This window comes from Ranitomeya imitator, chromosome 3 (genome assembly GCF_032444005.1).
Source record: "Ranitomeya imitator isolate aRanImi1 chromosome 3, aRanImi1.pri, whole genome shotgun sequence".
NCBI classification, from domain to species: Eukaryota; Metazoa; Chordata; class Amphibia; order Anura; family Dendrobatidae; genus Ranitomeya; species Ranitomeya imitator.
The window spans coordinates 196011544-196034221 of NC_091284.1; the positions used below are offsets into that span (position 1 = coordinate 196011544).

The 22678-nt window shown below is 43.4% G+C and overlaps 1 protein-coding gene across 1 annotated transcript in view; it reads left to right on the forward strand.

The window, feature by feature from the left end:
- Nucleotides 1-5447: 5447 nt before the first annotated feature.
- Nucleotides 5448-22678, forward strand: part of CTTNBP2NL (CTTNBP2 N-terminal like) — a 96498-nt gene continuing 79267 nt past the window's right edge. The window contains exon 1 of the mRNA XM_069761729.1: nt 5448-5516. The gene's annotated coding sequence lies outside the window, so the exon portion shown is untranslated. The remainder of the gene's footprint in view (nt 5517-22678) is intronic.

Sequence of the window (22678 nt, forward strand, 5' to 3'; positions counted from 1 at the left end):
TTTACGGCTCTGCATTATAAACTTCTGTGAAGCACTTGGTGGGTCAAAGTGCTCACCACACCTCTAGATAAGTTCCTTAGGGGGTCTACTTTCCAAAATGGTGTCACTTGTGGGGGGTTTCAATGTTTAGGCACATCAGTGGCTCTCCAAACGCAACATGGCGTCCCATCTCAATTCCTGTCAATTTTGCATTGAAAAGTCAAATGGCGCTCCTTCGCTTCCGAGCTCTGTCATGCGCCCAAACAGTGGTTTACCCCCACATATAGGGTATCGGCGTACTCAGGACAAATTGTACAACAACTTTTGTGGTCCATTTTCTCCTGTTACCCTTGATAAAATAAAAGAAATTGGAGCTGAATTAAATTTTTTGTGAAAAAAGTTAAATGTTCATTTTTATTTAAACATTCCAAAAATTCCTGTGAAGCACCAGAAGGGTTAATAAACTTCTTGAATGTGGTTTTGAGTACCTTGAGGGGTGCAGTTATTAGAATGGTGTCACACTTGGTTATTTTCTATCATATAGACCCCTCAAAATGACTTCAAATGAGATGTGGTCCCTAAAAAAAAATGGTGTTGTAAAAATGAGAAATTGCTGGTCAACTTTTAACCCTTATAACTCACTAACAAAAAAAATTTTGGTTCCAAAGTTGTGCTGATGTAAAGTAGACATGTGGGTAATGTTACTTATTAAGTATTTTGTGTGACATATCTCTGTGATTTAATTGCATAAAAATTCAAATTTGGAAAATTGAAAAATTTTCAAAATGTTCTCCAAATTTACGTTTTTTCACAAATAAACGCAGATAATATCAAAGAAATGTTACCACTATCATGAAGTACAATATGTCTCGAGAAAACAATGTCAGAATCACCAAGATCCATTGAAGCGTTCCAGAGTTATAACCTCATAAAGGGACAGTGGTCAGAATTGTGAAAATTGGCCTGGTCAGTAAAGGTACCTTCACACATAACGATATTGTTAACGATATCGTTGCTTTTTGTGATGTAGCAACGATATCGTTAATGAAATCGTTATGTGTGACAGCGACCAACGATCAGGCCCCTGCTGGGAGATCGTTGGTCGCTGAATAAAGTCCAGAACTTTATTTCGTCGCTGGACTCCTGCTAACATCGCTGAATCGGCGTGTGTGACACCGATCCAGCGATGTCTTCACTGGTAACCAGGGTAAACATCGGGTAACTAAGCGCAGGGCCGAGCTAAGTAACCCGATGTTTACCCTGGTTACCATTCTAAAAGTAAAAAGAAACAAACACTACATACTTACCTACAGCCGTCTGTCCTGCAGCGCTGTGCTCTGCACTCCTCCTGTACTGGCTGTGAGCGTCGGTCAGCCGGAAAGCAGAGCGGTGACGTCACCGCTCTGCTTTCCGGCCGCTGTGCTCACACAGACAGTACAGGAGGAGTGCAGAGCACAGCGCTGGAGGACAGACGGCTGTAGGTAAGTATGTAGTGTTTGTTTTTTTTTACTTTTAGAATGGTAACCAGGGTAAACATCGGGTTACTAAGCGCGGCCCTGCGCTTAGTTACCCGATGTTTACCCTGGTTACCGGCATCGTTGGTCGCTGGAGAGCGGTCTGTGTGACAGCTCTCCAGCGACCAAACAGCGACGCTGCAGCGATCCGGATCGTTGTCGGTATCGCTGCAGCGTCGCTTAATGTGAAGGGGCCTTTACGTGCAAACCACCCTTGGGGGTAAAGGGGATAATGTGTAAAAGCGGCAAAAAATTAAAAAAACATATAAGTGGGGTATTGCTGTAATCGCAATGACCCAAAAAATAAAACTGCCTTATCAATTTTACCACACATGGAACGGCATAACCCCATCAAACAAATGTTCCTGAATTACTGGTTTTTGTTTATTCTGTCTCCTAAAATCAGAATAGAAAGTAATATAAAAAAAGTAATGTGCCCGAAAATGGTACTAATAAAAACGTCAACTCGTCCCACAAAAAACAAACCATAACCACTCTGTGGACCAAAATATGGAAAAGTTACAGGTCTCAAAATATGGTTATGCAAAAGCTATTTTTTGCAATAAAAAGCGTCTTTTAGTGTGTGACATCAGCAAACATAAAAACCCGATATAAATCTGGTATCCCTGTAATCGCACCGACCCGAAGAATAAAGTCGCCTAATCACTTATACCGTATGAGGAACGGCATAAAAAAATAAATAAAACCAATTCTTCACATACTGTTGATGTTTTTATTCTGCCTCCCAAAGATTGCAGTAAGGCTCGGTGTACATTTATCCTCCGCTATACGCTGAGCGCTTACACCAGGGTTTCTGTGGAAATCTCTGAAATATGTGATTTAGACGGAGCCATTGGCGGAAGATTCCCCATAATGAGGCAGATGGAGGCACTTTGGATGCCATAGGACCTGTGATCCGGTGGTGTCCGTCTTTTTAGGCATGGATAATTGTGATCCAAAATGTTAACTTATGTAGAATGTTCAAAATAAAAGCTTCAACTCAATGCACAAAGTTCAGACTCAGGTGCTTCATCTGTTAACAGAAATATAAGGAGCTTCCATGCTACTGGAAAAGCAGTTTGGCTCCTCACTCGCCCAAAAGAAATTCAGCAAATTCTGCGCTCCCAAATCCAAACACCCCCTCCCTTATGAGCCCCATTGTGCCTAAACCACATTTAGCACCCACATGTTTGGCATTACTGTAGCAATGAGAGCCCGCCTAATTTATGGGTGCATGTCTCCAGAAGCACGAGCTGGGCATAATGCACTGGCACTACACTGGCAGATTTGCAATTTTTTCATTCAGCAACATCCACTTCTGCTTGTTTTTGGAAAACTCCCATGGAGTCAAATCATAGTAACATAGTTAGTAAGGCCGAAAAAAGACATTTGTCCATCCAGTTCAGCCTATATTCCATCATAATAAATCCCCAGATCTACGTCCTTCTACAGAACCTAATAATTGTATGATACAATATTGTTCTGCTCCAGGAAGACATCCAGGCCTCTCTTGAACCCCTCGACTGAGTTTGCCATCACCACCTCCTCAGGCAAGCAATTCCAGATTCTCACTGCCCTAACAGTAAAGAATCCTCTTCTATGTTGGTGGAAAAACCTTCTCTCCTCCAGACGCAAAGAATGCTCCCTTGTGCCCGTCACCTTCCTTGGTATAAACAGATCCTCAGCGAGATATTCATCTGTAGATGAATTCCCAAAGGGTTATAATTTCTAAAATGGGGTCACTTTAGGGGGGATTCTGCTCTTCTAGAACTTAAGGCCTCTGTATATTGAGTCCGCAAACTATTCTAGGAAAATCTGTGCTCAGCAGAAGTTTTCTGATAAAATCTGGTGCCACTTTTACCCATTTCCCCATGTGAAATCTGTGGCTAAAACAAATGTAGTTATTTTGTCTTCACTGCCCAATGGTATAAAAGTCTGTGACACACCTGTGGTGTTAATATGATCACTGCAGATGAATTCATTGAGGGGTGTAGTTTGTAAATTGGGGTCACTTATGGGGAGTTCTGCTGTTCTGGCACCTCATTCTAGATCCAGACAACTATTAGGCTGTTTCTGAAACCAAGAAACACTGCACTGGTACAAGCTGGGCACTGAATTTCTACTCCGTAACATCTCCAGCGGATGGATGGAAGCCGAGATCCAGAGCCCCATCTAAGGCCAGTCTCACATGTCCAGATAATTCCGGTACCGGAAAAATCAGTACCGGAATTATCCGTGTCCGTGTGTCCGTGAGCTCACGTAGGCCATCCGTGTGGCACACGTGCGGCACACGTGTGCCGCCCGTGTGCCGACTGGGTACCACACGGAGCGTGCAGGAGACAGCGCTAGAGATAAGCGCTGTCCCCTGCATTTGGTGCTGAAGCCGCCATTCATATCTTCTCTCCAGCAGTGTTTGCTGGAGAGAAGATATGAAAAATCTTTTTTTTTTTTTTTCGTGTTTAAAATAAAGATCCCTGTCCCCACCCCACTCCCACCCCCTGTGCGCCCGCCCGCTGTTAATAAAATACTCACCTGGCTCCCTTGCAGCGTCCTGTCCTCGCCGCACCTTCTCCTGTATGAGCGGTCACGTGGTGCCGACCATTACAGTCATGAATATGTGGCTCCACCCCTATGGGAGGTGGAGCCGCATATTCATGACTGTAATCGGTGGCCCCACGTGCTCGCTCATACAGAAGCTGCGGCGAGAAGAAGAAGCAGCGAGGGAGCCGGGTGAGTATTTTATTAACAGCAGGTGGGCGCTCCGGGGGTGGGAGGGGGTGGGGACAGGGATTTTTATTTTAATCACAAAAAAACAAAACAAAAAAAAAGGATTTTTCATGTTTTACACGGACCCATTGACTTTAATGGGTCTGTGTAATCCGTGCTCTCCCACAAACAATGACATGTCTCCGTGTTTTGCACACGGACACACGGTCCGTGAAAACACGCTGACATGTGCAGAGACACATTGATTTCAATGTGTCTACGTTTGTCAGTGTTTCCGGTACGTGAGGAAACTGTCACCTCACGTACTGGAGACACTGACTTGTGAAACCGGCCTAAAGGTGGTGGAAACCCCAGCACAACAGGTACAGGTGTCTCACATCAAGCATATTGAGAACGTCAATGGTCGGCAATTACAAAGGGAGCTGCCAGCAGAAGATCTTGATGATTTCTGTGCCCAAGTGCATTCAGTTTGGCAGAATATTCCTGAACATGTATAACCTCATTTGTAGCATGCCCGTGTGTGTGTTATTTTCACTCTGATGTTGAGGAGGCGTGCTGGAGTCGGACGCTCCGGTCGTGGACCTCCGAGGGCTCCGCAGAGGGGGATCTGGGGTGACAGGAGTGACGAGCAGGGTCACAACTACCCAGCTTCCCCACTTTGTCTGCGCTGGGCGATAAGTGTGTGAAAATGACACATTATTTTGCGTTGTGTGAATATTTCGCGAGTCTCTAACGTTTTTTACAGTGTGAAGAATGCAATGACTTGGCCATATGGTAAATCATCGTTCTCTGCGCACTGTGACGTCTGATCAGCCATTTTACAGGATTTAAATGGAGCAGAGTGAAGTTTCCCCCAAACCTCCTGTCCACAGTGGGCCCTTCTCCCCTCACACTGTATAGTGCTAGCACCGTGGGGTCTGCACAGATTGTGTCTATGTCACAGCCTGGGCGCATCAGTGCATGGCCATAGTGCCCACAGGCTGACGCTCCCCAGCCCCCTCCTCTGCCCACTAGGACCCCCATTATCACAGACGTGCTCCGGGTGATGAGGGGGTGGGGGACGCAGAAGTTGCACTATTGTTTCCCTGCAGCCCCGGATGACAGAGCAGGGATGGATGGAGGTGGCCTCTCCCAGTCCTGGTGGGGAGCGGACCAATCTCCTCCGGCGGCTGACGGCAGCCAATCGTGGCGCGGTTTACATGGAGCGCGGCCGGGGCTCAGCCTTGTCCTGATGGTAGAGAGCTGGGAGGAAACCTGAGCGGAGGTTGTGAGTCCGGCTCTGCAACAAAGGGACAAGTGAGTGCAGCCCGGGCCGGGGGCGACGTGGGGCTGCTCCGGGGGCGGCCGGGATGCTGGGCTGGTGGGTAGCAGCGGCCGAGCTGGCGGCTGCCTCAGGTGACACGGTGTGCGGGACTGGTACATAGTGAGTGCCAGGGTATATACTATACATTCTACATGCATTAGGATATATACTAATACTGGAGCTGTGTACACGGTGTGCGGGACTGGTACATAGTGAGTGCCAGGGTATATACTAATACTGGAACTGTATGCCAGGGTATATACTGATACTGGAGCTGTGTGCCAGGGTATATACTAATACTGGTGCTGTGTACACGGTGTGCGGGACTGGTACATAGTGAGTGCCAGGGTATATACTGATACTGGAGCTGTGTACACGGTGTGCGGGACTGGTACATAGTGAGTGCCAGGGTATATAATAATAATAATCTTTATTTTTATATAGCGCTAACATATTCCGCAGCGCTTTACATTTTGCACACATTATCATCACTGTCCCCGATGGGGCTCACAATCTTAATTCCCTATCAGTATGTCTTTGGAATGTGGGAGGAAACCGGAGTACCCGGAGGAAACCCACGCAAACACAGGGAGAACATACAAACTCCTTGCAGATGTTGTCCAAGGTGGGATTAGAACCCAGGACCCCAGCGCTGCAAGGCTGCAGTGCTAACCACTGCGCCACCGTGCTGCCCTATATACTATACATTCTACATGCATTAGGATATATACTAATACTGGAGCTGTGTGCCAGGGTATATACTGATACTGGAGCTGTGTGCCAGGGTATATACTAATACTGGAGCTGTATGCCAGGGTATATACTGATACTGGAGCTGTGTACACGGTGTGCGGGACTGGTACATAGTGAGTGCCTGGGTATATACTATACATTCTACATGCATTAGGATATATACTAATACTGCAGCTGTATGCCAGGGTATATACTAATACTGGAGCTGTATGCCAGGGTATATACTGATACTGGAGCTGTATACCAGGGTATATACTGATACTGGAGCTGTATGCCAGGGTATATACTGATACTGGAGCTGTGTACACGGTGTGCGGGACTGGTACATAGTGAGTGCCTGGGTATATACTATACATTCTACATGCATTAGGATATATACTAATACTGCAGCTGTATGCCAGGGTATATACTAATACTGGAGCTGTATGCCAGGGTATATACTGATACTGGAGCTGTATACCAGGGTATATACTGATACTGGAGCTGTATGCCAGGGTATATACTGATACTGGAGCTGTATGCCAGGGTATATACTAATACTGGAGCTGTATGCCAGGGTATATACTGATACTGGAGCTGTATACCAGGGTATATACTGATACTGGAGCTGTATGCCAGGGTATATACTGATACTGGAGCTGTATACCAGGGTATATACTGATACTGGAGCTGTATGCCAGGGCATATACTGATACTGGAGCTGTATGCCAGGGTATATACTGATACTGGAGCTGTATGCCAGGGTATATACTGATACTGGAGCTGTGTACACGGTGTGCGGGACTGGTACATAGTGAGTGCCAGGGTATATACTATACATTCTACATGCATTAGGATATATACTAATACTGGAGCTGTATGCCAGGGTATATACTAATACTGGAGCTGTATGCCAGGGTATATACGAATACTGGAGCTGTGTACACGGTGTGCGGGACTGGTACATAGTGAGTGCCAGGGTATATACTATACATTCTACATGCATTAGGATATATACTAATACTGGAGCTGTATGCCAGGGTATATACTAATACTGGAGCTGTATGCCAGGGTATATACTGATACTGGAGCTGTATACCAGGGTATATACTGATACTGGAGCTGTATGCCAGGGTATATACTGATACTGGAGCTGTATGCCAGGGTATATACTGATACTGGAGCTGTATGCCAGGGTATATACTGATACTGGAGCTGTATGCCAGGGTATATACTGATACTGGAGCTGTATGCCAGGGTATATACTAATACTGGAGCTGTATACCAGGGTATATACTGGTACTGGAGCTGTATGCCAGGGTATATACTGATACTGGAGCTGTATGCCAGGGTATATACTGATACTGGAGCTGTATGCCAGGGTATATACTAATACTGGAGCTGTATGCCAGGGTATATACTAATACTGGAGCTGTATGCCAGGGTATATACTAAAACTGGAGCTGTGTGCCAGGGTATATACTAATACTGGAGCTGTGTGCCAGGGTATATACTAATACTGGAGCTGTGTGCCAGGGTATATACTAATACTGGAGCTGTATGCCAGGGTATATACTAAAACTGGAGCTGTGTGCCAGGGTATATACTAATACTGGAGCTGTATGCCAGGGTATATACTAATACTGGAGCTGTATACCAGGGTATATACTGGTACTGGAGCTGTATGCCAGGGTATATACTGATACTGGAGCTGTATGCCAGGGTATATACTGATACTGGAGCTGTATGCCAGGGTATATACTAATACTGGAGCTGTATGCCAGGGTATATACTAAAACTGGAGCTGTGTGCCAGGGTATATACTAAAACTGGAGCTGTGTGCCAGGGTATATACTAATACTGGAGCTGTATACCAGGGTATATACTAATACTGGAGCTGTATACCAGGGTATATACTGATACTGGAGCTGTGTGCCAGGGTATATACTAATACTGGTGCTGTGTACACGGTGTGCGGGACTGGTACATAGTGAGTGCCTGGGTATATACTAAAACTGGAGCTGTATGCCAGGGTATATACTGATACTGGAGCTGTGTGCCAGGGTATATACTGATACTGGAGCTGTGTGCCAGGGTATATACTAATACTGAAGCTGTATATCCTCTGTGCAGGGACTAGTACATAGTGGGTGTATATACGTATACTGGAGCTGTGTACCCTCTGTGCGGTTACTGGTACATAGTGTGTGCCAGGATATATATTAATACTGGAGCTGTATACCCTCTGTGCAGGAACTAGTACATAGTGTGTGACGTGGTATATACTAATACTGGAGCTGTATACCTTCTGTACGGGGAGTGGTACATAGTGTGTGCAGTGGTTTATTATTATTATTATTATGTAGCGTCATTTATTCCATGGCACTTTACTTGTGAGGCGGGGTATACATAATAAGTAAGGATCTGCAGCGTTTCTGCACCCATTCCATTATAGAAATCCGCAGGGATAAAAAACGCATGAAATCCACACTGAAAATCCGCAAGAAAAACGCATTAAATCTGCACCTGCGTTTTCTGCCTGGAGATGCAGATTTTGTGCATAAAATTCTGCACTTAAATCTGCAACATGTGCACATAGCCTGAGTGTAAATCAAGGTGTTTTAAGATTTCTTCGAGGGTGTGCAAGTTTGTGGGTTGGAGACTGTAGACAAGGAGTGGAGAGGGAAGAGAATGTGAGTAGGTCGTATATACTAATACTGGATCTGTATACCCTCTGTGCTTAGACTAGTATATAGTGAGTGTGCCAGGGTTTATACTAATACTGGAGCTGTATACCCTCCGTGCGGGCGGGGATGGGGGTGGGGGACTAGTACATGGTGAGTGTGCCATGGTATATACTAATACTGGAGCTGTACACCCTGTATGGGGGGACAGGTACATAGTGTGTGTGCCATGGTATATACTAATACTGGAGCTGTACACCCTGTATGGGGGGACAGGTACATAGTGTGTGTGCCAGGGTATATACTAATACTGGAGCTGTATACCCTTTTTGTGTGGGGACTGGTACATAGTGTGTGCCTGGGTATATACTAATACTGGAGCTGTATACCCTCTGTGTGGGGACTGGTACATAATTTGTGCCTCGGTACAGTTGTGATCCTGATCAAAAGTTCACATACCCTGGTGATTTTGGCCTGATAACATGCACAGAAGTTGACAAAAATGGGATTGAATGGCTACTAAAGGTAACATCCTCACCTGTGACCTGTTTGCTTGTAATCCGGGTGTGTGTGCATAAAAACTGAGTGAGTTTCTGGGATCCAGACAGACTCTTGCATCTTTCATCCAGCCACTGATGTTTCTGGATTGTGAGTCATGGGGAAAGCAAAAAAATTGTCAACAGATCTATGGGAAAAGGTAGTTGAACTGTATAAAACGGGAAAGGGATACAAAAAGATAACCAAGGAATTGATAATGCCAGTCAGCAGCGTTCAAACTGTGATTAACAAATGGTATATTAGGGGCTCTGTAAAAATAAAACCACGGTCAGGTAGACCAACAAAAATGTTGTCCATAACTGCCAGGAAAATTGTTTGGGATGCAAAGAAAAACCCACAAATAACATCAGCTGAAATGCAGGACTCTGAAACTAGCAGTGTGGCTGTTTCAAGATGCACAATCCAGGAGGCACTTGAAGAAAAATGCTTGGTCGAGTCGCTAGAAGAAAGCCGTTACTGCGCAAATGCAACAAAGTATCTCACCTACAATACGCAAAACAGCACAGAGACAACTCTCAAAACTTCTGACACAAGGTAATTTGGAGTGATGAGACAAAAATTAAACTTTTTGTCTACAACCATAAACTTTAGATTTGGAGAGAGGTCAACAAGACCTATGATGAAAGGAACACCATTCCTACAGTAAAGCACAGAGGTGGATCGCTGATGTTTTGAGGATGTGTGAGCTACAAAGGCACAGGAAACTTGGTCAAAGTTGAAGGAAAGATGAATGCAGCACATTATCAGCAAATACTGGAGGCAAATTTGCTCTCATCAGCCCGGAAGCTGCGCATGGAACGTACTTGGACGTTCCAACATGACAACGATCCAAAACATAAAGCCAAGTCGACCTGTCATTGGCTACAGCAGAACAAAGTGAAGGTTCTGGAGTGGCCATCTCAGTCTCCTGACCTCGATATCATTGATCCACTCTGGGGAGATCTCAAGCGCGCAGTTCATGCTAGACAGTCCAGGAATTTACAGGAACTGGAGGCTTTTTGCCAAGAAGAGTGGGCAGCTTTACCATCTGAGAAAATAAAGAACCTCATCCACAACTACCACAAAAGACTTCAAGCTGTCATTGATGTTAGAGGGGGCAATACATGCTATTAAGAAATGGGGTACGTAAACTTTTGATCAAGGTCATTTGGATGTTTTGGGTTGTCATTATTATTTAAAAAGAGAAAACACAGTAGTTTGACAATAAATGGCTTCACTCAACCACTAACCACGAGTGAAGAAAAAAGTTTTGGTGTTAGCATTCATATTCTTTGAAATAAGGCCAAGAAAGCAACAATTATGCCGGGGTATGTAAACTTTTGAGCACAACTGTAAATACTAATATTGGAGCTGTATACCCTCTGTGCCATGCCTCCAAATGCTATTAACCTACAGAAATAGGGTTAGTCTCCAGATTAATAATATTCCAATGTTGTCTGGCTGCCTTACTGAAAGTGTGGCTACTGGGAGGAGATGATTTTTATTCCTCCCGTCAGCCTGTGGCTCTCAGAGGTGTGGCTGGCGTGGCTTCAGCCACCACCCAGTACACAGTGAGTGGCAGCTGTAAACATGCATGATATTTTAACAGTTCACTCTGCACACATGTTGTAGAGCGAACTGTCAGTCAAACTGTCGAGGCATGCTCACAAATGCTGTGTATGTTGGCAGTAAATACTCCAAGTATACCGCTAATTAAAAACAGGTGGCGCCCGGGCGGTAAAAAGTTCTTTCTCCCAGTAGTCACACTTTCAGTAAGGTGGCCAAACAGCATTGGAACTCGATTAACCCTTTGTCTGCAGGTAATTATTGTTTGGGGACAAGACAGGTTAATTTTGAAGTATATGGAAGGAGGAGCAGGGAGTGGTATCGTGGTCACATTGAGGTATCCATGTTCTATGTGCATGGTTCTGATTTTAATTGATTTAACTTGTCCCCGTTGTACACTATGGTGCTGTGGACATGTCTGGAGGAAATCCTTGGAAACTAACTTTTTGTGTAGTATGTGACAGAAGGATGTGAGGGCATATTTCCATTCGGTACTAAATGTCGTCCATACCACTGGTAAACATGGCACATGTGCCCACCAATCCTTCTACTTATGGTTATTTCTGTGTGTCCAGCAGTGCTGAGTTCTTACCTAATATTTTCCAGACATTCAGTAAATTAGAATAAAACCGTACTATTAATAATACGGAATAATATTTTCCAGTGTTTTGTCTCCTCTGCCTCCTGTACAGTTTTATTTTTTGCTCTTACATATTCTCTGGGTGCATAGGGGTCACTAAGTTTTTCACATGACCTTTGTGTTTTCCTTTATAAAATTAAAGCACTTTTATTACTTATGTGCTGAAACCCGACTCAAAAGTGACTGCTGGCCTTTCAGGGTTTTGCGCAGTGATCATGTAATCTCCAGGGTACCATCAGAATATGCCGCCGCTAGCTACAGTGGCATGTAAAAGTTTGGGCACCCCTGGTCAAAATTACTGTTATTGTGAACAGATAAGCAAGCTGAAGATGAAATGATTTCTGATAGGCTTAAACTAAAAGATGACTCATTTCCTTTGTATTATAGGTAAAAAAAAAAGTAATAAATTACCGTATATGTAATTTCATCTTTTAAAAAAGTAATAAATATATATGTATTTTCATCATTTTAGAAAAAGGAAAATGGGTCAATGCAAAAGTTTGGGCACCCTATATAGTTAAGTACCTAGTAGCACCCCTTTGTAAACGCTTTTTATGTCGCAAGACAAGAGTCATTCAATTCTTGTTTGAGGGTATTTCATCCATTTTTCCCTGAAAAATCCTTCCAGTTCTGGGAGATTCCTGAGTCATCTTGCATGCACTTCTATTTTGAGGTCTAGCCACAGATTTTCAATGATGTGCAGATCAGGGGACTGTGAGGGCCATTGTAAAACCTTCAGATTGTGCCTTTTGAGGTAGTCTTTTGTGGATTTTGAAGTGTGTTTAGGATCATTGTCCATTTGTAGAAGCCATCCTCTTTTCAAGTTCAGCTTTTTTTTACAGATTATGTTATGTTTGCATCAACGATTTGTTGAAATTTCATTGAATCCATTCTGCCCTCTACTTTTTGCTTGAAAAGTTCTTCGTACCAATGGCTGCAACACAACCACCCCTATGTTTAATGGTTGGCTAGATATTCTTTTCCTGAAATTCTGTTCCCTTTTTTTCTCCACATATACCTTTGATCCTTTTGGCCAGAGAGTTCTATTTGAACCTCATCGGTTCACAGGACATCATTCCAAAATGCATCAGGCTTGTTTGGATGTTTTTTTGCATACTTCTGACTTTGAATTTTATAATGACGAAGCAGGAGAGGTTTTCTTCTGATGACTTTTTCATGAAGGCCATATATGTGCAGGTATCTCTGAACAGTAGAACAATGTACCACAACTTTAGAGTCTGCTAAATCTTTGTGAAGGTCTTTTGCAGTCAAGCGTGGGTTCTGATTTGCCCTCTAGCAATCCTGCTAGCAGGTCTCACTGAAATTTTGCTTGGTCTTCAAGACCTTATCTTGACTTTCACTGTTCCTGTTAACTATCATTTCTTAATTACATTTCGAACTGAGGAAAGGGCAACTTGAAAAAGCTTTCCTATCTTATAGTCTTCTCTTGCTTTGTGGGCCTCCACCATTTTCATTTTCAGAGTGCTAGGCAGCTACTTAGAAGAATGTATGGCTGCTGTTTTTTGACACAAGGTTAGAAGAAGCTGGGTTTTTATAAAGCTGGAAAATCTTCATCACCTGGCCTTTATTAATGATGATAATGAACAAGTCACAACCCTAACAGGGTAATTAAGGTCTAAAACCTTGGTCAAAGTTATCTGAGCACACACATCGCTAAGGGTGGTCAAACTTTTGCATTGGCCCATTTTCCTTTTTGAAATTTTTAAAATGTAAAAGACGAAATTATGTGTGTATTCCTAAAATACAAAGGAAGTGTGTAATCTTTAAATTTAGGCCTCTTTGAGACCATTTCATCCTCAACTTGCTTAACTGTTCACAATAACAGTAATTTCGTCCGTGGGTGCCCAAAACTTTACATGCCACTTTATGTGGTAATGGCCTGATCCCTGGAACCTATACTGCAGTGGCATCTCTGTGTGGAGCACCGTCTCTTAAAGGAAATCTGTCACCTACGTTTTCGTATATAAGCTTCGGCCATCTCCATCAATGGCTTATCTACAGCATTCTGTAATGCTGTAGATAAGCCCCCTATGTAACCTGAAAGATGAGAAAAAGAGGTTAGATTATATTCACCTGGGGGTCGGTCCGGTGCAGTCCGGTCCGATGGGCGTCACAGCCCGGGTCCGGCACCTCCCATCTTCATGCGATGACATCTTCCTCCTTGGTTCATGTCATGGCTCCTGCGCAGGCGTACTTTATCTGCCCTGTTGAAGGCAGCGCAAAGTACTGCAATCTACAGGTGCTGGGCTTCTCGGACCTTTCCCGGCGCCTGCGCACTGCAGTACTTTGCTCTGCCCTCAACAGGGGTGCATTCCAACTCTAGATAATGGCCACTACACTGTATATGTGGTTGTGCTGTTTTGGCTCTGCCAGAAATTAAAACTACTGGTAGGTGGGGCTTGCCGGGTTTCGATAGATCCTCAATAACGAAGTAGTGGACATCTCCTTTAAGTCACCAAAGCTGTTTTGGGAAAGCAGGGTGACATGCATCTCCTGTAAGGTGGCCATCTTAGTCATGCACATCGGATCTTTAGGCACATGGCGATAGATAAACCTGTAGAGAGCACTTGTCTCCCATTTTACCCTAAATGACATATATCGGCAGAATGGCAACTTGGCAGAGGGCACTGTTTTCCCCAGATGGAGATATTGGCATAGATGCAACTTTCAATTGTGCACCCCTACCAAATGGATGTGTAGCATTTGTGGGGGAAAAGGCCGTAGAAGTATATCATCCACTCATCCACCAGCCTCTTCTGACTTGTATAAGAGAATTAGAAGAAAGATACAATGGCACTACAGTAAGTCAGGCATGGGTTTGGAGGTGCACTAATATCACACCATTACCACTGAATGCAGGTATAAAATATTATTAGAATTGCAAACTAGTAATTGTTGCCACTCTTAGTAAGTGGCGGTAAGGATGTTTTACATCAAGGTAACCTGACTAATGCTATTAGCTTGTGGATATAGGGGTAATCTGCAGGTTAACGGCATTACATTGCTGTCTGGACACCTCCACTGGGAGAGAATGAGTTTTATTCCTCCGGGGAGGTGCCGGCTTTGGCTCGGAGGCGTGCATGAATCGGCTCCAATCCCTGCTCAGTACACAGAGAGCGGCCGCTGTACGCATGCCCTGGCACTATGATTGACAGTTTAGGCTATGTACACACGTTCAGGATTTCTTGCAGAAAATTCCTGAGAATTCCGGACATTTTCTGCAAGAAAACCGCATGCGTTTTTGCCGCGGTTTTTTCCGGACACTTCCCAATGCATTTTGGAGTGGGAAAAACGCAAAAAAAAGCGGAAAATTAATGAACATGCTTCGTTTTTTGCCGCGATGCGTTTTTTTCGCGGAAAAAAACGCATCATGTGCACAAAACATGCGGAATTCATTCTAAATGGTGGGATGCTTATTGTATGCAGTTTTTTTGCGGTTTTATAGCGTTTTTATCGGGAAAAACCGCGAAAAAACCGCAACGTTTGAACAGAGCCTTACTCTGTAGCAGGTCTGTGTGCTTTTCCAATCCTTAGGCCTCCATTAATTCTGAGAGCAGAGCCCCTTGTAAATGGGGCGGTGGTCGATCATGTGTATCTCTGCTCCATTCATTCCTAATAAGATTGTCGAAAAGCAGTTAAACGCTGTGCTTGGTTGATAATGAATGTGCATGATTTACCACTGCTCCATTGACAGGGGGTTCTTGGGGCCCCTGTTCTCCAGACGTATAGGGATACCAGTGGTCAGACCCCCCAGCGATCGGGAAGCTGTCCCCTTTCCTGTGGAGGTGTGAAGATGGCATCCATGTCTCGCGTATACTATGGATTGGAGATCTGTGACCTCTGTAGGTAGTGCCACCTGTGATGCACAGAGCTTTCAGCTGCTGTGATCCTCCTGTGAAATCTGTTCTTTTCTTCCATCAGCAGGAATGTTCTATTCTGAGTCATGCTCTATTAATAGTGAGCCATTCTGATGTACCTGTGAGTGACTGATGGAAAGCACTGCGATCGGCTCTGTTCTCACCAGATGAATGTTTCCAGCACACTGTGCCGTACCATCTGGCCGCCTGCCAGTAAGAGGAGAACACGTCACTCACACGTGGCCGCAGCGTACACCTACCCCTCTTATACTAGCTCTGGTGGGCCGATGGGTGGTCAGAGGTTGTAGAAGTGACGTCTGACCCTCTGTGCTTCCTTCACGCTGTGTAAAATTGATCTTAAAGGCGGTGTCTCAAGTTCCTCCTTAAATTACAACGTGCTTGTAAAAATTCTCTCTGCTCTCAAGAACAGTCGGATTTTTAATTCCATAGTGTACAGCTTGTTGCCTAGGTTACCAGTCACCCTGCGGTCTGAGTGGCAGGTTACCTGGGTAAGTAGCTTGCGCTGCTAGCGGACTCCATGCTTTTGGTCTGCTCTGTAGCAGTTTGGATTGCGTCATTCTCCCATGCCGCTTTGGAGGAAGCACAGTTTGGCGCTGCTATGCTGTCAGTCTTCAGGAGAGCATAACCCCGGCAGAGCAAGAAGCAGTGAGCTCCTGAAGAAAAGACATTTAATTATTTTTCAAACAGTAACATATCCGTAGCTAATGCTTGCCTACTATCTTTGGGCATTGCTGGCTTCACTATAATCAATGACTGCAGCATGGCTATGTTGTTTGTTGGGGGTCTGAGGTAGTCCTAGTAACCACAGTTGTTATCATTTATTTCCCGTACTTAACTCTACAGTTCTTGTTAGTTTAAATTTTCCAGAATACTTTTTTGGTGAGTTTTTGAAGTTGCATATTTTCGCTGCACAAAAAAACGTAGCTCCAGCAAAGTGGAGGGGATTTAGAGCAATGTCATGCCCACTGTACTTTTATTAAACTTGGTGTAAACTGGCCTGTGGTTCATGTTTGAAATCTGCTACGTACTGCTATGTATTGCTCCCGTGGCGGATTTTCTCTATAGAATTGCAGTAGATGCAGAAAATCGAAAGCACTAATGCATGTAAAGCACACATGACTATATGGGTAAAGTTTTGTCAAAGACAAATACCAGTATAGTATATAAAAAAGCAGCTTTATTTTAAAACATAACATCCCAAAAAGAGATAATAGCATATATTAAAAAAAAAAAAAAAAGCTCTAAAAAATGCAATGAAATAAATGCAAGTTACCTAATTGGTGCAGAAAATCTGTAACTTCAAAAGATCGCTAATGATATTTCATGGGAAAGTAGTCTGAGTTCAAGGGGATGGTGGTAATGGATGCAATATGCATGCTCCCGGCAGAAGCCGCCTCGTAGGTGCAGCCTCGCTCCATATAAGTGTATAGAGCAAGGCCGCGACCACTGGCCGGCTTCTGCCCAGGAGTATGCATATTGCATGTATCACCGCAATTCCCGGCTCAGAAACCAGAGAATCCTCGCAGCACACAGTGCACATGCACTGGGCGGGGATTCATAAGTCTGCAATCACACAGTGACCGCAGACTTATCCATTTAGACCGGACAACACCTTTAAAGGAATGGGGTTAGGGAGAAATTGTCGTATCTGGCTGTTGAAACTCTGATGACATACAGCTCTGTTGAGAGAGACCGCGCAAATGTAAGCTAAATGTACATATGATCTTAGCTGAGCAGATAGTAATGTATAGAAGAAGGAGGTTGCCTATTAGACCATCTACAAAGGGGTTGGACAATCCTTAAGGGTATGTGCACACGGTCAGCAATTGGCAGTGCTTTGAATGCAGCACTTGTCCGCTGTGTCCAAAGCGCAGCCAGCTATTGAACACAGGTGAATCCGCATGTGATCGCTGAACCATGTGGAATCACCGCGTCCAATACATTGTATGGGTACATTTCTCTTGCAGAGACTAGCGCAAGATAAATAGACATGCTGCGGTCTTGAAAGACGCACCACATGTCTGTCTCCGCAGGTGATCCGCATGGGTCTCTAGACGCATAATGGACATGAGATTTCTTGAAATCCCTACCACTGTGCTGTAAAATCTGGATGCTACACAAGTACACAGGGTCCAACCCCCAGCGTTTACTGACCATGGTAATTTACCCTTAACCCCTTAACGACCGCCGATACGCCTTTTAACTGCGGCAGTTAAGGGTACTTTAACCACAGTGCCGTTATTTACCGGCGTTGTGGAAAAAGTGTATAGCGCCCCCCAGATTCGGATTTTCTCTGGCGTCTCTGTTGCCGGGGGTAGCCGAGACCCCAGAGAACATGATTTGGTTCGGTTTTTACCGACCCCCGAGTTGCGTTCGCCGATAAATAACCGTTTACCGGCGGCCGCAAAAAAAACAAAACGCAATTTCCCATTTAATTTCTCTGTCCTCCGATGTGATCACACATCAGATGAGAGAGAAATGGGGTCCCCGATAGCCCCCCGATACTCACCCGTCTCCCCCCGATGCTCCTCGTGGCTCCCGATGGGCACCACCATCTTTTTCCAGGGAAAAAATGGCGGGCGCATACGAAGTGCGCCCGCCGGCTGGCACCCGGCAGATCTTTGGGGTCTCGGCTGCCGGCCGGTTATCACATTGATCAAAATTAAAAAAAAAAATAGTAAATAACCCCCCCACCCCTTATCACCCCCTTAGTTAGGAAAAAATAATAAAAAAAATGTATGTATTTCTATTTTCCAATTATGGTTAGGTTTAGGGCTAGGGTTGGGGCTAAAGTTAGGGCTAGGGTTAGGGTCGGGGCTAAAGTTAGGGTTAGGGTTGGGGCTAAAGTTAGGGTTGGGACTAAAGTTAGGGTTGGGGCTAAAGTTAGGGTTGGGGCTAAAGTTAGGGTTAGGGCTAGGGTTGGTGCTAAAGTTAGGGTTAGGGTTGGGGCTAAAGTTAGGGTTGGTGCTAAAGTTAGGGTTAGGGCTAGGGTTGGGGCTAAAGTTAGAGTTGGGATAAGGGTTAGGGTTGGGATTAGGGTTACGGTTGGGATTAGAGTTACGTTTGGGATTAGGATTACGTTTGGGATTAGGGTTAAGGTTAGGGCTCCTTCTCTTCCAAGCCCTGCCGTGCGCCCAAACAGTGGTTTACCCCCACATATGGTGTATTGGCATATTCAGGAGAAATTGCACAACAAATTTTGTGGTTCATTTTCTCTTTTTACACTTGAAAATGAAAAAAAATTGGTTCTGAAGTAAAATGTTTGCAAAAAAAAGTTAAATGTTCATTTTTTCCTTCCACACTGTTTAAGTTGCTGTGAAGCACGTCAAGAGTTAATAAACTTCTTGAATATGGTTTTGAGCACGTTGGGGGGGGTGTAGTTTTTAGAATGGTGTCCAGTTTGGGTATTTTCTGTCATTTATACCCCTCAAAGTGACTTTAAATGTGAGGTGGTCCCTAATAAAAATAGTTTTGTAAATTTTGTTGTAAAAATGAGAAATCGCTGGTCCACTTTTAACCCTTATAACTTCCTAACAAAAAAAAAAATTTGTTTCCAAAATTGTGCTGATGTAAAGTAGACATGTGGGAAATGTTATTTATTAACTATTTTGTGTGACATATCTCTCTGATTTAAGGGCATAAAAATTCAAAGTTTGAAAATTGCTAAATTTTTAAAATTTTCGCCATATTTCCATTTTTTTCATAAATAATCGCAAGTAATATCAAGTGAATGTTACCACTAACATGAAGTACAATAGGTCACGGAAAAAAGTCTCAATCAGCGGGATCCGTTAAAGCGTTCCAGAGTTATAACCTCATAAAGTGACAGTGGTCAGAATTGTAAAAATTGGCTCGGTCATTAAGTACCAAATTGGCCCTGTCACTAAGGGGCTAAATTGTTAACAAAAGATAGCAATCATACAAAATAACATACCCAGTAAGGCCTCATTCAGATATCTGTGATTTTTCGTGTAGTGTTTGCTCATTGTCAGTTTTTACCAACAATGTAGTGTTTACTATTGCTTCTCTTATCAACATGGCTTCTGCAATAAATGCTATATCTATCCACAGATTCACTTAAAGAGCAACCATTGTTTTACTTTTTACTACATAAATCAATAGTACACGTTAAAATAAGATACCATACATTAATATATATAAAAAAAATTATCAGGGAAATGTGTGAGTGTGAGTGTGTGTGTGTGTGTGTGTGTGTGTGGGGGGGGGGTTGGGTTTGTCATAAACCAGCCATTTTTTTTAAATGGCTGTTTATTACTACACCCATTAGTTGAATTATAAAAGGACTGTTTTTGTCTTTTTTTCTGTGTTGTTGTTATTATTATTATTATTTATTTATATAGCACCATTGATTCCATGGGTTACAAGTTGATAATATTGAACACAAGTTCGGGAAGTTTTGTCATGGGTTTAAATAGCGTTGTTTCTTCTATAATACGAACATCGACCTCCACACTATATTGGGATATCCAAATTGCTTTTTCCATCTTAAGATAATTTTTCAGTTCTTCTGAATTCTTCTCATGCATCTAGACATATTGATTGCTGGCCTGAGGGGCGAAACAGCACATGTTTCGCCTAATTGCAGGATAATCCTAAATGATGGCTAATTCTGTTCTGAGTCATTTCCTAGGAGCTTTTAATGTCCCGTTCTTTTAGTTCCAGTATAAAGTATCCACTAGACAAATGTTTGTGTAGAACAATCTATTGCTAATGGTGTCCCCACTCACTGTTGGGGTAAATGAGATCCTTAATAGTACGGCACTGAAGACTATGTTGAAGCCATATAATCAGTGACTATCTGGGTGGCCAAGTCTAGTAATACAATCTAGTATTTATTTCAGAGCTGGACAAGTCCCAAGAGCTGGGTATCTTTCTGGTGTTGTTTTTTTTTTTTTTTTTTTTTTTTTTTTTTTTTTTAAGCCATTAAACAATTTCGGTTGGCTACTGGAGTGATCGGACTGGTTCCTAAAGAACACAGCAACCTGTTGTACGATATTCATTAATGCATGTTGTAAATGTTTCTTTCTCACTGATGGAAAAAATAGGCAACATTTTCCATGTATTTGTTATTTTGAATTAGGAAAAGAGATATTTTATTCTTGATCTACAAACTAACATCTTGGCGAGAAAGTAAAGGGTTTTCCGGGACCTACTTCAGAATATCTTATTGTTTTTCGGCCAAGGACAGAGAATTAAAAAACAAAAAAAGAAAACTGTACTTGCATCACAGACCGGCGCTGTTCTTCTGTACTGGCTTCTGTGTCACCACCAATCTCGTGACATAAGCAATGTCACATGACTGCTACTGCCAATCAGAGGCCGCTTATGGGCCGCTGCCTTCACATTCCACCAGGACAGTAAAGTCTTAGGCCAGGTTCATATTGCGTTAGTGCAGTCCGTTCATTGCATGCGTTAAACGCACTGCGCAACGCAAGTGCCTTTTAAAGATCGCGTTATGCGATCGCGCTAGTGCAGTTACTCCATTGTGCTAGCAGTGACGGACCCTGAAACGCTGCAGACCGCGTCCAAGGGTCCATCACAGCATGACGGCACATCGCTAACGCATGCCGATTATGAAGTGCGTTAGCGATGTGCTACATAATGGCAGTCAATGGGTGCGCTAATGCATCCGTTACATAGCGTTAGTGCCGCTATGTAACGGATGCTGTCAGCGCATTGCCATTAACACACTGTGAACCTAGCCTTACTACCATCACGTGATCTTGTTTATGCCTGGAGACACAAGCTGTTCTTTATTTTTAATTTTCCACCCTTGGCCCATACACAATTAGCAAACGTTTTCATTTATATAGTGATAAAGAATTAATTACTTTCAACCAGCTGTCACTGTTAATATTACAGATCAGCTTTTTGACCTGATAGGATAATTAAAATGTAAGTAGCATTTCAGAAGGTGTGGACAAGAATGATCTTTTATTGCAATGTCCCACCACCACTATCGCAAGTAATGATGATGATTAGGGACACACAAATCCCCACAGCGGGATTTCTGCTGACTGTGGGGTCATAGTCACTCGAGGGTCGCAACATGACCCTATAAACAATCAGGACTCTGTATACCTTCCTTATTATTCAAAAATGTGTAAAATTGTACCTTCTTTCTCTGCAATTTTGTCTAGAGATAGTATAGGAACTTCCACATACTCTAATTTCACAGTATGGGTCCTTTACATGCCTTATTCTGGCCTGTAAAATGGACCAAAATGGTGAGTGTTGTCTCCCTGATGACAAGCCCTTAGGCTACATTTGGTCCTGTGCACTTTGTTGTGACCACAGACTACACACAGCCTGAATAGCTTTTCTTGGTAATGTAGCCAAGGGGCCCCATACATAATGGATGGCTGTTGGCTGCATGACGGTTTTGCCTATTGTTTAGTTGACAGCTGTCTATTTCCAACTTCTCCATATTCGAGCGCTCCCCCTTCTGAGATCTCCTATGATTTCTACGAGAGAACAGCAGTATCAGAAACCGCACATCTTCATCTGTCTGGAGAAAGTCAGGAGGCCCCCATACATGATAGTTTGTTTGGCTGAGCTTGCTGATGTACTCATTTCCTTTTTTTCTTCTTTTATGCCACCTGAGACTTTTAAAGAGCTACCCCATGATTCTGTTTAGAATCTCCAGTATCCTGTGATACTTGCTCTTTGGTTTCTCATAACTCAATGCTGGTCGTAATGTAGCCATTGTCCTTATAAAGGATGGCTTCTTGCAGCCAATTTCCAGGCAATTATGGACATTTGATTGAATCCTTATGGCACAGAGCTATATTTAGTCATGAATGGAGCTTCACTTGTTTATTTTCCTTGAATTCCTCTCTGACCCAGAGTCATAGGGCTGAAGTTTCCATTATGTGTACGGAGAATGAATAGGACCGCTCATCATTACTTCCCGGTTTATTAGAAATTACACGATGGAAGTTGAGAAATCCATAATGTACTCGTTAGACAATAATTGTGTTTGGTTCTCTTGTGTGTGTGTTGTCCTTCTACCCCATTAGTTTGTGATGCTATATAGAAACATTACTACGACATCAGATTAAAATCATAACTCCTTT